At 43.2% G+C, this 15,671-nt stretch overlaps 1 pseudogene; it reads left to right on the top strand.

Annotated features, from left to right (window-relative positions):
- Nucleotides 1-7,217: 7,217 nt before the first annotated feature.
- On the top strand, nucleotides 7,218-7,970 carry LOC103610010 (annotated as a pseudogene).
- Nucleotides 7,971-15,671: the final 7,701 nt, after the last annotated feature.

Raw genomic sequence — 15,671 nt, 5'->3', positions numbered from 1 at the left:
CTTTTCTTTTCTTTTCTTTTCTTTTCTTTTTTTTTTTTTTTTTTTTTCTGCTTTTGTTTTTTCTAACAGCCCATCTTCAAGTTCAGAGGTTCTGTCTTCAACTTCGACAAGCCTGCTGGTTAAACTCTATTGTGTTTTTAATTTCGCTGAATAACTTCTTCAGTTCGGCAAGTTCTGCTACATTTTTTTTCAGGGCATTGATTTCCTTGTACATTTCCTCTTTCAGGTCCTGTATACTTTTCCTCGTTTCATCATGATGTCTAGCTGAGTTTTCTTGTATCTCATTCAGTTTCCTTAGAATTATCACTCGAAATTCCTTGTCAGTCATTTCAAGGGCTTCTTATTCTATAGGATCAAGAGCTTGATAGTTATCCTTTGGTGGTGTACTTTCTTGATTTTTTGTATTTCTGGTATCTTTTCTTTGATGTTTATTCATTGTGGCAGGGGGTTTCACAGTCCACAGGTTTGACACTATTGCCTGACTAAGATGTTACTGGGGTTGCCAATTTGATATGGCTACCTCAGTGACTACTCAGTTGGCCACTAGTGCCTTGTGTGTGTGGTTGCCTCAGGTCTTGGGCCTCTCCGGGGAGCCACCTCTCTGGTCAGCTTGGACTCTATTGGGCTGCTGGATCATGGGGTGGTACCACAGGGTGTGTGGTCTCTGCTGAGCTTCCACCTCCTGTGCTGGACTTCTCCCTGTTCCGTGCACTCTGGCCTGGGCTGCTGGGATGTGCCAATGCACCGCAGAGCGTGTGGTCTCTACAGAGCTTCCCCTTGCCCTGCAGGATGTCTCCCTGCTCTGTGTGCACTAGGCCGGGCTTGGGATGGAGCCAGGTGGCGGCGGTGAAGCCTAGCTGCTGCTGGATCACACAGCGGCGGCCCCCCCACAGGGTGTGTGGACTTTACAGAGCTTCTATCTCTCTTGCTGGATGACTCTGTGCTCCATACGCATTGGGCNCTACTCAGTTGGCCACTAGTGCCTTGTGTGTGTGGTTGCCTCAGGTCTTGGGCCTCTCCGGGGAGCCACCTCTCTGGTCAGCTTGGACTCTATTGGGCTGCTGGATCATGGGGTGGTACCACAGGGTGTGTGGTCTCTGCTGAGCTTCCACCTCCTGTGCTGGACTTCTCCCTGTTCCGTGCACTCTGGCCTGGGCTGCTGGGATGCGCCAATGCACCGCAGAGCGTGTGGTCTCTGCAGAGCTTCCCCTTGCCCTGCAGGATGTCTCCCTGCTCTGTGTGCTCTAGGCCGGGCTTGGGATGGAGCCAGGTGGCGGCGGTGAAGCCTAGCTGCTGCTGGATTACACAGCGGCGGCCCCCCCACATGGTGTGTGGACTTTACAGAGCTTCTATCTCTCTTGCTGGATGACTCTGTGCTCCATACGCATTGGGCTGGGCTGCTGGATCACACAGCAGCAGAGTGGCCCCCAGGGAGTTCCCGCCTCCCCTGCTGGACGTCTCCCTGCTCCGAGCACACTAGGCCAGGCTGGGAATGGAGCCGCGGGCTGCTGGATCACACAGCAGCAGAGTGGCCCCCATGGAGTTCACGCCTCCCCTGCTGGACGTCTCCCTGCTCCGAGCACACTAGGCCAGGCTGGGAATGGAGCCGGGTGGCAGTGGTGAAGCCTATCTTCCAGATTGTGCCACCGTGGCCCCTCAGGGCATGTGGTCTCTGCGGAGCTTCTGCCTCCCCCGCTGGACGTCTCCCTGTTCCATATGCACTTGACGTTATGTTTTTATAGTTTAAATCAGTTGATTTGTGGGAGAGAGTGACGCTAGGGACCATCTATACCACCATCTTGATTGGAAGTCTATTTTAATTAAATTTAAATATAAATGGTCACATGTGACCAGTGGTAAATGTAATGTATAGTGCAGGTTTTAACCTCTATCAATCTGAGCCTCAAAGCATGGTGGTACCTCACTGTGGGCCCTCACAGAGCATAGGCCCAGGTTATTAGGACTGGAATCAGGACAGCCTGCAAAGAGGGTATGATAGTTTCCTATTGATGCTGGAAGAAATTACCAAAACTTTAGTGGCTTAAAACAACACAAATTTATTATCCAACAATTCTGCAGGTTAGAAATCCACATTAGTCTTATCAGATAGACTATAGTTAAGGTGTTGGCAGGGCTAGTTCCTTTGGAGGTTGTAGGAAAGAATTCATTCCTTACCTTTTTCAGCTTCTAGAGGCTGACTGCATTCCTTGGCTCGTGGACCCTACCTCCACATTCAAAGCCAGCAGTTCAACATCTTCAAAATCTCTCTTTCTCTCTGGCCTCTGTTTCTGTCCTCACATCGCCTTTTCTGACTCTGACCTTCCTGCCTCCCTCTTGTAAGTACACTTGTGATTACATTGGACCCACTGGGATAGCCCAGTATAATCTCCCCATCTCAAGATTCTTAGCCACATGGTCTCTTTTGCCGTGTAAGGTTGTACATTCACAGTCTCTGGGCATTAGGACATAGACATCTTGGTGGGGAGGCATTATTCAGCCCACCATTATTCAAACCTCTCCCATCACATAAAATCTGGGTTGATGGCATCAGCCCTGGAAGCGAAGATGTAGGTGGGACCAACCAAGAGGCCTATGCATTGGCGTAATTCTCACCTTCATGCTGGATATGACATCTTGGATTCAACTCAGGATAGGGGGAACAGGGTTCAAACTTCTTGGGTAGAAGCCTGTTAGGCCCAGAAGAGAGAGAATCAGGGCCCAGCTAAACATGCTGAGGTGGGCACCAAGTCCCAGATCTTGGAGCCGATAGCCCAGCTGCAGCCTGGGGATGTGCAGGACTCACATGGAGAGGTAGGGTGGGGGAGTGGGGGTGTTGTTAGTAGAAGCCTGCACGTTATCTTCTGGATGCTGGCGAAGTATTGACTGCTTTTTGAGCTGCAAAGTTATATAAACAGAGCAATGTTTAAAGAAGATTAAACTGGCAGTTGTGTGCAAGTTGGGCCGGGGGAGGGGGTGGGAAACTGGTGGATAACCACAGGCATGGAATGGTGGGTTTCAGAGGGAATGGGAAGAGAAGAAATTATGTGCAAGAAACATCCTGTCAAACTGAAAACACACTAAAAATATCACTGCTGAGCTAAATAAAAAATGGCAGCAATGTCTTAAATCATTTTGGAGGAAAATCATTTTAGTTTGTGTTGGTTTATACACTCAAAGAATTTGTGTAATTGTAGAGTCTGTTAAACAGTTTTATTAATGCCTATAGCAGTAGCCAAACAATATGTATTTAACAGGTATACATCAAAACCTTGCTGTTCTCACCAAGTGTTTTCTAAAAACATAGTTTTAGAATCACTCAGGTGTTTGAAAGAGCATAATGTCACAGGTATTTAAATTAGCACAGATACGATGTGAGGCTCAGGATGGCTCCTCCGGGAGATCAACAGATAGATTTTTACCGTAGGAAGTTGTGACATGCACCACCTTTCACCTTTTAAAAAATGAACTCTTCTTCTACTTACCAGATGGCCTTTCTCTCTATGGCTCATATGCCATCTGGAATTTGTTTTGATAAATCCAAACATTAGGGCTATGTTATCTTCCCAGCTAAATATAACATTTAGTTAATTAGCCTGGCAACCTATGCGTTTCTTTCACATGCTGAAGAAGATAGTACTGCAGTTAGAGTGTGGGTTCTGGCCAGTGGGTACAAACTTCCAAAGAGAAATCAATCTGCCTTTAGTGACCTCTAGAACTGTTTTGAAGGAGGATCCAGAGGCAGGCCAGAGTCCCTGGAGGGGCTTAGACACCACCCTGGGGACTTGTGGGTGGCTGTCCCCGGCAGGAGGAGGGATTTGGATGTGTCAGATCCTGCATTACTTAGTGTGCTCATGTCTCCAGACACTTCAAGACATCCAGAAGCCTGCCATTTTCTTTTCTTTAGAAAGTTTTAATTTTTAGAGTTATACACATATGTGAAAAAGTGAAATCATTTCACAAGCTTGTAACAAAAGCAGCAGTCCCTGTGCAGCCTTTCCACTCCTGATGCTCACTTCAAGAGGTACCTAGTTCCGATTACTTTACCTGTTTATTTTAATTTTTGCTCCATATTTTTAAAGAACTTGCTTATGCTGCGATTTCTTTATTTTTCTATTTAATATTATCTTCTGTCTTCCTTCTGCAGAAGAAAACAAGTAGTTCTCATATATCACAATTTCCCTCCCAATCTAAATATAATCTACTTTTGGCCAACAATATCTGGTATTTATATTACTATGACTATGGAAATATTATTTGTGGTGTACTATAATTAATTCCATATTTTTTCTTGTTTAACCTTTTTTTCTTTCCTAAGAGAATGATAACAATCTTAATTTTTCTATTTAGATTTTTATGTGCCAAACGCTAATTTATCTCCATTCTTTTTTTTTTTTTTTTTTTAAAAGATGACCAGTAAGGGGATCTTTAACCCTTGACTTAGTGTTATCAGCACCACGCTCTCCCAAGTGAGCGAACCGGCCATCCCTATATAGGGATCCAAACCCGTGGTCTTGGTGTTATCAGCACCACACTCTCCCAAGTGAACCACGGGCCGGCACCTAATTTATCTCCATTCTTATGTCTCCCAAAATGTAAATTGCCTCTGCATATGTTGAAACACAGTGTTTAATTTATCAATTTCATTTTTTTTATTGGGGCTACCCCTCCCATAACCCTTTGTCCTCTCCTGTTTCAACATGAACTGGCAGCTTTGCAGGCTTCTGCTCACTGTCACTGCGGACAGCCCCAAATATCAGCAAGGCATCTCCCATCCCCTCATGGGGCTGGAGCTGCTATTCCTGACCATGACCTCATCTAGGCAGATTTTTTTTATTCCTTATGAACAAACAAACAAAGTTTTTGAAATTTTATTCTGTCCTCACCCTTCACTGATGTTTGGTTGGGTGTAGAATTTTAGCTTTGAAATCATTTCCCCTAGAGTTGTGGATGTGTATAATCTGATCCACTCTGTTGCATTCTCTCCCCAAGGCCTTGACTGTGTCTTTTCCTTTTTTCTTTTTGTTTAAATTATTGGAAGACTTTAAGACTTTCTGTTTATCCTCGGTGTTCAGAAATTTCATGTAACCTGTGGATTTTTGTTCCTTTATAGCTCTGGGCATTTGGAGAACCCTCTCCATCTGCAAACGCACACCCCTCCATTCCAGGAAATTATCTTGTATGACGGTTTGGTTTATATTCTCTTCTTGCTTTTCTCTGATCATTCACTCTTGAATTCTCTTCCAGATATTGGACCATCTGGACTTATTCACCAATATTTTCAAAATCTTTTCCAACTCTTTTTCTCTCTCTCATTGTTCTATGTCTGGGGTACTTCCTAATGTTATTTTCTAACCCTTTTATTGACTTTTGCATATCCGCTTCCACATCAGTAACTCCTGAGAGTCCCCTTGTCAAAAAATTCTCTTTATAACATCTTGTTCTTGTCTCTTAGATGCAATATCTTAACTTATCTCTCTATGGATATTAACTCTGTTTTCTTCTCTATTTTGCCTGTTTTTCTCTTTCTCCCCCACCCCCAAGTTTCTTTTCCTTTAGCCCTTATGGTTCATATCAAAAGCCTTTCTCAAATGACTGGTGATCTTTGGTTATCCATTTACAATGGAATGGAAATTCTGTGAGGGTGGGTGAGAATTATTGATTGATGGACTTTGCTGTTGGGTGATCTGGCTGGGCTGTTTCACTGGGGAATTTCCAAATGTAAATAGTTGGTGTTTTCTCCAAGGCAGGTTATTTCTGCAAAGGAGGAAGTCTCCATCTCCTCCTGAGCAATATAGACATGGCTATCTGTGTTCTTGGAGTCAGATTGGGGAAGGGATGAGAGATGGCACTTTTCCAAGTGTTGACCTTCACTTAGTCCCTTGCTTTCAGTATGGTAACACTGTTCTCCACTTTTCCTACTGTGCTTGGGGCCAGAATCTCTCTGGCCCAACCTCTGTACAGAGTGAACCTGAGGTCTTCTTCCAGTGTGGACTGGGACATGTGCCTCGTTGCTTAGGGTGAAGGGGAAATTCAGGTGTAACTGATTTTTATAATGACTTTTAACCAGTATACCTGTTCCTAGTCTCACCTGGACCCCCACTTTTAAAGGTGCCTAGTACCTCCAATTCTTGAGTCTTTCTAACTTTCTGCTGTGCAAACCAGCCTATTTCTCAATTTATTCCTCTGTCAGTTTAGACTTCAGCTTTCTCAAGGGTGCTAAGTCCATTAGCACAAGCCCATGTGACTTCTAGCCTCCAAAATTTTGTTGCTGTATTTCCTCTCTTGTCCTGTGTCCTTTTATTCATTTCTTAAAGTCTCATGTCTGTCATTTTAGTGAAAATTTTGGAGGGAGTGGAGGTAAATGTATGATTCAATCTACCACATTTAGCTAGATATCCCTCTGGAGACCTTCTAAATGGATTGGAAATTCTGGTAGTGAGAAAGGTCTTCAAATGTGGATGCTGATGACAGCAAAAGTCACCCTGGATGTGAGTGACTGAGGGCGGAGGATGGCCACATCAGAGGGCAGTCAGTCTTCATCGTTTGCAGAGCATTCACAGTGTGCAGACTGGGGGGATGGACAGGGAAGACTGAAGTGCTGTATGGAAAGAGTACTGACTCTGGCCCACATTTCTTCTTGTTACTTACTAGTTTCTTAACCTCATTGACTCTTACTTTGTTGCAAATGGAGAAAGGAGAAAGAGATATGTAACTTCCATCTTTTTTTACCTCTTTCATCCTTAACACCATGGGTTCGATGACAGGTGGGTGGGACAGCCTTGTGTATATACAGGGAAAATTATTACCATGCTATTGCTCAGGAAGAAGCAGGGTAGTTACAATATGAAGGCAGCGAAAAACTTGCATGGGCTGTGAACTGTAAAACATCATTTCCAAAACTTCTTGCAAATAATTTCATGGAAGTTTATCAAATCTTTCTATAAATACAATGAAGTATATATGTTATTGATATTTTCTTGTTTTGTATGGTAGGTCTGAACATAAAGAGTTTCATGTATATGATTACTCTACCAAAGAAGGGGTCTCAGCTCCAGGTCTTAAGGTGTTTATGGCTGGATGTCATCTGGATTCTAAAAAAATGAACAAGGGAGAAAAAGGAAAAGAATAGAAAATGGATTTTTAAACTATATTGGGAACTGAACCATTGTTGCCAACAAGAACTTGAGAGCTGCAAATTTCCAGCCTTGGAGGGGACCATGGTGTGGCCCGTGAGACGTAAGAAACCAGTCAGTCACGTTTGAGGACTCTGACGGTGACAATGATTTTGTTTCTGCAACTACACCTTTAAACAAGAAATCCAGAACAACCCAAAGGAGTTAAAACAAGACAAACCAAAACCTAACTTGAAGAATCTCCAGAAAGAAGACACCTCACTAAAAGAGAAAAGCCCTAAAAAAATGATGCCTTTAGACAACAAGCTCTACCAGAGAGACTAAGAAGTTGCACTGGCTTTATCAGTGAAGGAGCTTCCAATGGTCAGCACTGATGTGCCGACATCTCAAGATAAAAGCATTGAAAAACACGGCAATAATAAAACAGAAGCAATGAATAAGTCTCCTCATGTCTCCAACTGCAGTATAGCCAGTAATTATTTAGATTTGGATGAGATTCCTGAGGAACATGATGTTCATGGCATTCAAGGGAAAAGAAAAGCAGCCTCTAAAGCTATAGTGCAACAGAGGAAGGTTCTTTTGGAAGACAGTGATGATGATAGTGCTGATGACATCCAACCAGATTCTGCAACCCGTGAAGATTCTGAGGATGATTCTGATTTTGGTGAGAATGGAAATGATGACGAAGATTTCACTATGAGAAAAAGTAAGGTGAAGGAAAATAAAAAGAAAGAAGTGAAGGTAAAATCCCCAGTAGACAAGAAAGAGAAGAAATCTAAATCCAAATGTAACGTTTTGGAGGCCACTAGGAAACCATTACAAATACGCAGTCCTTAGCCAAAAACAGGAGACTGAGTGGATCCCACCAGAGGCGTCCAGAAGTAGCAGCAACAGCAGCAGACCTCGGGCAGGGTGTTGGTTAAGTCTCCAAATCAGAGCCTCTGTCTTGGCTTGTTGAGATTAGCAAGTGTTAGATCTTTGCATCCACATGCCACTCGCAGCTAAGTGTGGTAGCAAAGAAATGTTTGATTGGGAGAATGACTGTTTTACCAGGGTGTTTATATTTGATTTGTGTTTGTATTTTAGGAGGGCAATGTAATATAAAGAAATCCTTTAACATGTCACATATATGATCTCTACTCATTTTGTGGTTATGTTCTCTGAAAAGTTATTAAATACTTCAATTCAGTAAGAGGTTTGCTTATAGGAATTATCCTCTCATGCCGTTTCCTTCTGAAGATACTCTACTTTCCTTATGTATAATAAATCATTGTCATTAAGTGGTTGTCAGTTTGACATGGAGGAAATCCACATCACATGCCGTTCTTTTCCAGTAACATGTTTCTTTCTAGCTTTGAGTGTATGGCACCTTAAGTTTAACTATCCAGAATTTATCTACCAGAGGGAACATCCCATTTCTTTTAGGAGACATTTCTTAAATCTTATAAGCTACTTAATCTATGTTGTCAGTTTTATTGTAAGATATTTTGTAATTTAGCCAAATCTTTTTAAGTAAGAATTCAGAATTATTTTACACATTAAAATGGTTGATGTATTATGGCATATGTCTCCTATTTAGAAATGGATTGTTATTGTATAGCAAATAGAATTTAATGACAGTCATTATGAAGTCTTCATTATTAAAACCCTTATTAAAAATAAAAAAGTTTTGAAATGCTCTTTTCCTAAACAAACAAACAAACAAACAAACAAACAAAAACACCAAAAAACGATATTGGGGTAAACAACAATGTTCATAGATAGCAGCTCATTCATAGTAGCTCAAAATTGGAAACAACCCAAATGTTCATCAATAGAAAAATAATAAATAAATAAATTATCCATACAGTGGAATGCTACTCAGAAATGAGAAAGGAACTACTGATATATGTAACAACAGGAACTTATCTCAAAAGTATTATGCTGCACAAAAAAAAAAATCAGACACAAAATAATGCAAAGTGGAATGCTACTCAGAAATGAGAAAGGAACTACTGATATATGTAACAACAGGAACTTATCTAAAAAGTATTATGCTGCACAAAAAAAAAAATCAGACACAAAATAATGCAAGTTATATAATTCTTTTCATACAAAGTTCTAATCTATGGCTATAGAAATCAGAACGACTGTTACTCATAGGGTGAGGATTGGTTGAGAAAGGGTATGAAGAAATTTTTTGCAGTAACAGAAATGTTCTATATTTTGATTGGGGTAGTGTATACAGGTATATACATTTATCAAAACTGTTGAATTTATACTTAAGATCTGTACATTTCACTCTATGTAAATTTTACATAGTAAATTTGTGTGTGAGATCTCACAGTTGTGTGAGATCATGAGACATGCTTGGGTCCTAGAACTAGCAAAGCCAAGGTGGAATCCTGGATATGAAAACTTAAAATCAGATATTAAGACCTACCTCACAGGGTTGTTGGTGAAGAATAGAAATAGCTCTGTAGACATTGCCACAATGCCTGGCTCTTAGGGGGTGCAATAGTCCGAATATGTATGTCCCCCCAAAACTCAGGTTGAAATCTGATCCCCAATGTGGCAGTGTTGGGAGGTAGAGCCTAGTGGGAGGTGTTTGGGTCATGGGGGCTGAGCTCTCATAAATAGATTAATACCCTCCTTGGGGAATGAGTTAGCTCCCTTGAGAGTGGGCTGTTAAAAAGAGCCCGGCCCCTCCCCTCTCTCTCTCTTGTGTTCTCTCTCACCATGTGATTTCCTTGCACAAGCCAGCACTTTCCACCATGAGTAGAAGCAGCCTGAGCTTTCCACCAGACACAGCTGTGCCAGAATTGTGAGCCAAATAAACCTCTTTTCTTTATGAACTACCCAGTCCCATGTATTCTATTATACCAACACAAAAACAGACTAATTCAGTAGGTATTTAATAAAAGATTATTTTTATTAGGATATTTTTAAAAGGGGGGAGTTTCCTGAAATAGGGTCAGTGATCCCTGAGACTCAATGCTATGCTGTAGGCCTTCCTCACTAGAGTGTTCCCAGCTTGGCCTGTGTGCCCCTTCTTCCCAAGTTCCCAGTATCTGTGAAGGTATAACAAAAGTGCCATGAGGAGATAGATGCAGGTGGCTGCCACCCATGGCCTGTACCTCTGGCCACCCCCATGGTAGCAACATGGAGACACTGTTATGACTACTGTCTTGGGCCACTGTGTTTTCCTTCATTTTGCCTAAGACAGTGATTCATGTCTCCAACCTTATCACTTGGATTCTATTATTTATTTACTTCTCTTCTAGACCTGTAAATGATGTTAGAAAAATAGGGCTTCTTTTAGTCATTTCCCTAAATGGTTCAGCAATACCAAGTCAAGGGTTAAGATCCCCTTACCAGTCATCTTTAAAAAAAAAAAAAAAAAAGATCTAGGCACAACTGGCTTTAAACCTCAGCTCAGCCACTTACCAGCTGTGTGACCTCAGGCAAATTGCCTAACTTTTCTGAGACTCCACAGACTCATCTGCAAATATCTGCATTACTGGGTCATTGTGCAGATTGGAGGTCATGTGGATAATAGCACAGCATGAGACACATGGAAGGCTGAGTAAATAATATCCATAATAATATAATAATAATTTCTACCACTCTAATGGGGATGACCACGTCAACCCAATTGTTTGTGTCTGGTTTGCATATCCTATGCCCAGGTAAGCCATTGGAGTACAAAGTTACTTCACCATAATGTGAGGAATCTATTGGTACTGTGTAGAGGTAAGTAATATGTAAACGTACATTTTTATCATTGAATCTAGCTTGACACAGCTTAAGATATACATATCCTGTTGGTTCCCACCTGCTTCTCACATAAGACTTTACCTCGTCACTCTAATCTTAGAGGTAAGAATCCTGTCCCGGTGGGATCCAACACAGGCCCTTTAGAGTCAGGTGAGACTTGCCCCCTGCACAGCCCCACACTCCAGCTCAGCGTTGCTCCTGGGTGCCTCTGTCGTTCTCTGATGGAACGCCTGAGGCCCTTTGAGTGTGCTTCCATTCCTGTGACCTCGGCTAAGTCATCTCACCTTCCCTGGCCTGTCTCCTCTTCCTTTCTTTACTGCTGTGGTTGGCACAGCCAGATGATCCCAAAGGGAGCAACCTGAGAAGCAACGTGAACTCCAGGGCTCTCTGACCCGGCGCGTGGTTTCCAGCAGGAAGATACATTTACATGAAGAAGAGGCTGCTCAAGGGGTTTTTCTCTGCATGCTGGAGTTCTTGGTACTGCCCCAACAGCTCCTTCCCTTCTCCTCCCAGCCACGTCACCCTTTTCTGATTCCTATTTTGTCAGCAAGCTCTTTCCCTGATTTTAGTGATGGGCCCTGATCAATAATTCCTCTGTATTCACTCACTATTCCTTTCCTTTTGTCTTTTGCCTGCTGGCCAAATCTTGGCCCATCAAAAATTTAGTACCAGAAATTCTACTCCTAATGTATACTTGTCTACTTTCTTTCTGCTGGAGTTCTTGGTACTGCCCCAACAGCTCCTTCCCTTCTCCTCCCAGCCACGTCACCCTTTTCTGATTCCTATTTTGTCAGCAAGCTCTTTCCCTGATTTTAGTGATGGGCCCTGATCAATAATTCCTCTGTATTCACTCACTATTCCTTTCCTTTTGTCTTTTGCCTGCTGGCCAAATCTTGGCCCATCAAAAATTTAGTACCAGAAATTCTACTCCTAATGTATACTTGTCTACTTTCTTTCTTTTTTTTTTTTTTTTTTTTTTTGGTAGCTGGCCGGTGTGGGGATCTGAACCCTTAACTTTGGTGCTGCAAGGCTGCGCTCTAACCAACTAAGCTAACCAGCCAGAACATAGTTTCTTATCTTTCCAAACATTCCTTTACATCTATCATCTTATGTGATCCTTCCAACAACTCCATATGGTAAGATGCTTTCCTGCCACTGACAGGTGTAGAAACTGGGCAGAGTGGACCTAAAGCTCAGTAGCCAGTAGGTGATGGGACCTAGATTGAAACCTGGATTCTCTGATGCGGGCTACTATTTAAATCTTCAATGCCCACATTTCTGTATTCTGTCAGTATGTTTAAAACTTAGGATAACTTCTTTTCCCCTGTAAAGGTTTTACTATTGCAATAAAAATAGCCCACCAAACAGGGGTAAAGGATGTAGGAACTCATCTTGCTTCTCAGAATGCTGGCTTAGTCCTGTGGATGTTTAGTGCAGGGAGGGAACTTGGAAATCATCCAGATGAGTAAGCAGGCATCCATAGGAAATGTGTTTTGCCCAGTGTCACAGATCAAGTTTGGTTACTACCTGTGGAGCTTTCAGAAAATAGAAGGAAAGGTAAATAAAGCTCTTGGACCAGAGCAAATTCAGCTGGTGCATAGGCCCACTCCCTCCCGCTGCAGTACTGACACTCGATGTGCTCGCTCAATGGGAAGTGATGCTGCTAAGTCACTCCCAGGGGAGCATCACCCTTCTGGGAAAGCAGATGAGCAATGCTCCTCCACCCTCTCTCCTGTGTTTGTCCCCTGTAAGCCTCAAGGTGCAGCTGGCTACTGGGGGAAGAAAGGAGCTGAATAAAAGGGCAGAGCTTGGGCCATCTCTGGCATTTCTTGGTCACAGATGCCGCCACGCCAACATCATGAAGCTGCAGTTCCTGTAGACCTCTGGGCCTCCGGGCCACTTAGCTACCTGTCTACCTGCCTCTTACAGCCCTTTCTCTTTTACAGCACTCCCTGGCCACTCACTGCAGGCCTCACATGCACTTCCAGCTCCTGTGGGCAGATCCCACCCACCTCCGTCTGGGCTCTCTGGTGCTATGTGCACCTCCTCTGTGCTTCTCTGGGCCTTTCCTCCTACATGTATGGAAAGAAGATCATGACACCTACCCTGCATGGTTGTAGAGAGTATGATTGAAATCATAGTGGCATAATGCCTAACCCAGAGGAGTCTCAAATAATGGTAGCTGTTAATTTGACTTGCAGCTATGTCTCCTCCACTGGACTGCAGACTCCTTGAGTTTAAGGATCAGGTCATCCATTTTTGTATCCCCTATGCCTGGTACATATTAACCACTTAATACATGTCTACAGAACAGAATGGAGGAGAACCATTTTGGCTAACTGGGTCTGTGAACATCTGCAGCTCACAGGCCTGGTGGTTCCCAAGATGTTTGCTAAGGGCCGGCCCGGTGGCGCACTCGATAGAGTGCGGTGCTTGGGAGCGCCGTGGCGCTCCCACCGAGGGTTCGGATCCCATATAGAGACCGGTCTGCTCACTGGTTGAGCATGGTGCTGGCACGACACCGAGGGTTGCGATCCCGTTACCGGTCACGAAAAAAGACAAAAAAAAAGGAAAAAAAAAATGTTTGCTAGGATGATGTTTTACCTGTTAAAGCTGCCAGCCTCATGAATGACTCCTCTTCTTCACCAGGACTCAGCACTGCTACCAGAGGAAGGGGTGACCTTCACACGAGCTTTCCTTAAATTGCCCTGAGAACAAAGGAAAAAAAGGAGACAATGAACATCATTATGAAGGGACATTCTAGAATGTCGAAATAAGGATTTGGGAGGAAATGGTTAGAATTGCTGTTTCACAGAGGAGCGTTTGCTCAAGAGCCCAGTTCTGTCAGCCAGATGATCACTGTGGCTGTGTGCACACTGGCACCATGAGCACGGCTACCTCCTGATGTGCAGAGGTGCAGTGTGGATGGCACACAAACGTGGCTTTGGACTCAGTTCATCAGTCAGGCCTGCTGAGAGTTTTCTCATTCCCAGAAGAATCTATTGGAGGGCTGCTTTTCTGGTAAGGGGTGGTAACCATGAACCAGCACGAACTGCAGAAACTTGGCCATGAGCTCCAAAGGTCCACCCTGGGGCGTGCCACCAATGTCCTTTGGTTGAACAACACAAAGGAGTGGCTGTGGCAGAGAGCTGGTTTCAGCACTGGAAATAAAAACAAGAGCAGGGAGCTCTAGCTCTTGCTTAAGCTACTACACACTCAGTTAATTTCCACACTCGGCAAATGATAGTCACTTTCCCAAGTGACACCGTTCCTCCGCAGCCCAGCTCAGACGCCCCCACTCGCACAGCCCTCGCCACCCTCCTGCCTGTGCTGTTCTCCAGAGGGTGCTCTCTGAAGCCCTGGAGCCCTTTATCTAGTCCATCTCTTATGGCACTTATTTCTCCCTCACATTATTATTATTTATTCAGATCTCTTGTGTTTCCCATCAGACTGCAAACCCCCATGGTCAGAATAAGACATCGCTTTGCTCTACCGCAGTGCTGTGGGGTGGAGTGTAAATATTTCCTGAATGAACAATGGGAAAAGTGAAGTATATTTTGAAACTTCAAAAGCTACAAAAAGCCTTAAAAATAGTGGAAGTTCTCAGATAATTATGTAAAAATAAAATTTACAAAGTGATTTGGAAAACTGACATAAATATTTGGTGGGTAGGGAAGAGCTTTTTTCTTAAGTATGCATGGCTATTTTGTGAAACCCTCAAGGAGATGGACCCTATTTTTAAATCCTTTCAAATCCCCACTGCCTGGCACATTTTGGGCATACTTTTTTTCTCTTTCACTGTTTTTTAAGATGGAAATATATTTTCTGCTTTTGCTTATTAAAAAGTGACACATGCTCAAAGTAAACGTCTAAACATATAGAAACATAAAGTAGAAAGTAGAAAGTCTACCTCGGTTCACCTCCCAAGAGGTTATTTACTAATGTCTTTCTGCAGTTTTAATGCAATATGGATAATATATTTATACTGTACTATTTTACCCATTGTAATCTGCTTTTAAAAACCAGTGTAGTGCCATGGCCTTGTTCGTATGTAGACACTCGTGGTCTCCCTCGTTCTGTGGCACTGCACAGCTCTGCTTTTTACCTCTTCCAGTGAGAACTTCAGGCAGACTTTGACGTGTGCTATTACGAGCCACGCTGCAGTAAAATCCTTGTACGTACATCTTCTTCAACACATATTTCTCAGGTTACTCTTAGACATGGGATTAAAGGGTCCAAGGATGTGAACATTCACATTCATACATAGTGCCAAATTTTTCTCCAAATTGTTGGTTTTTCTTCCCAATTTATAACCACAAGAGAAAATGAGAAGGTCTGTTGGGTTTACCTGTCTTTTAAGTCATTCCTGGCATATGTTGGAAGACTTGCAGCCAATGTGATTTTAAAGTGATACTCAAGTGTGTGCTTTTCCATATATTTTTACATAGAATGCATAGTCTCCTTTGACCTTCACAATAGTCGGGGAGTAAGTGGGGAAGGTCTTCTTATTCTTGTGTTAGAAACTCAACCATAAAGACCTGCCTGGATTTTGCTGGGAGTCGGTGTCCACACAGAAGTAGGGCCCTGGAGCTGTTCTCCTGAGTTCCTTTCCATAAGCTGGAAGGACCAGCCGTGAAAGGCAGAGGGCCAGGTCCTCAGGGGAGGAGCTTCCCAAGCGTTCTGCAAGTTTGAATCTATGCCAAAGCCCAAGGAATGACCTGTTTGGGGTGTTCAATTTCTTTGGCCGAAATAAGTCCTCCTCCTTTCTGACCAAGCCATGTG

This window comes from Galeopterus variegatus, unplaced genomic scaffold (genome assembly GCF_000696425.1).
Source record: "Galeopterus variegatus unplaced genomic scaffold, G_variegatus-3.0.2 Scaffold10462, whole genome shotgun sequence".
NCBI classification, from domain to species: domain Eukaryota; kingdom Metazoa; phylum Chordata; class Mammalia; order Dermoptera; family Cynocephalidae; genus Galeopterus; species Galeopterus variegatus.
This window is presented reverse-complemented; position numbering and strand designations above follow the sequence as displayed.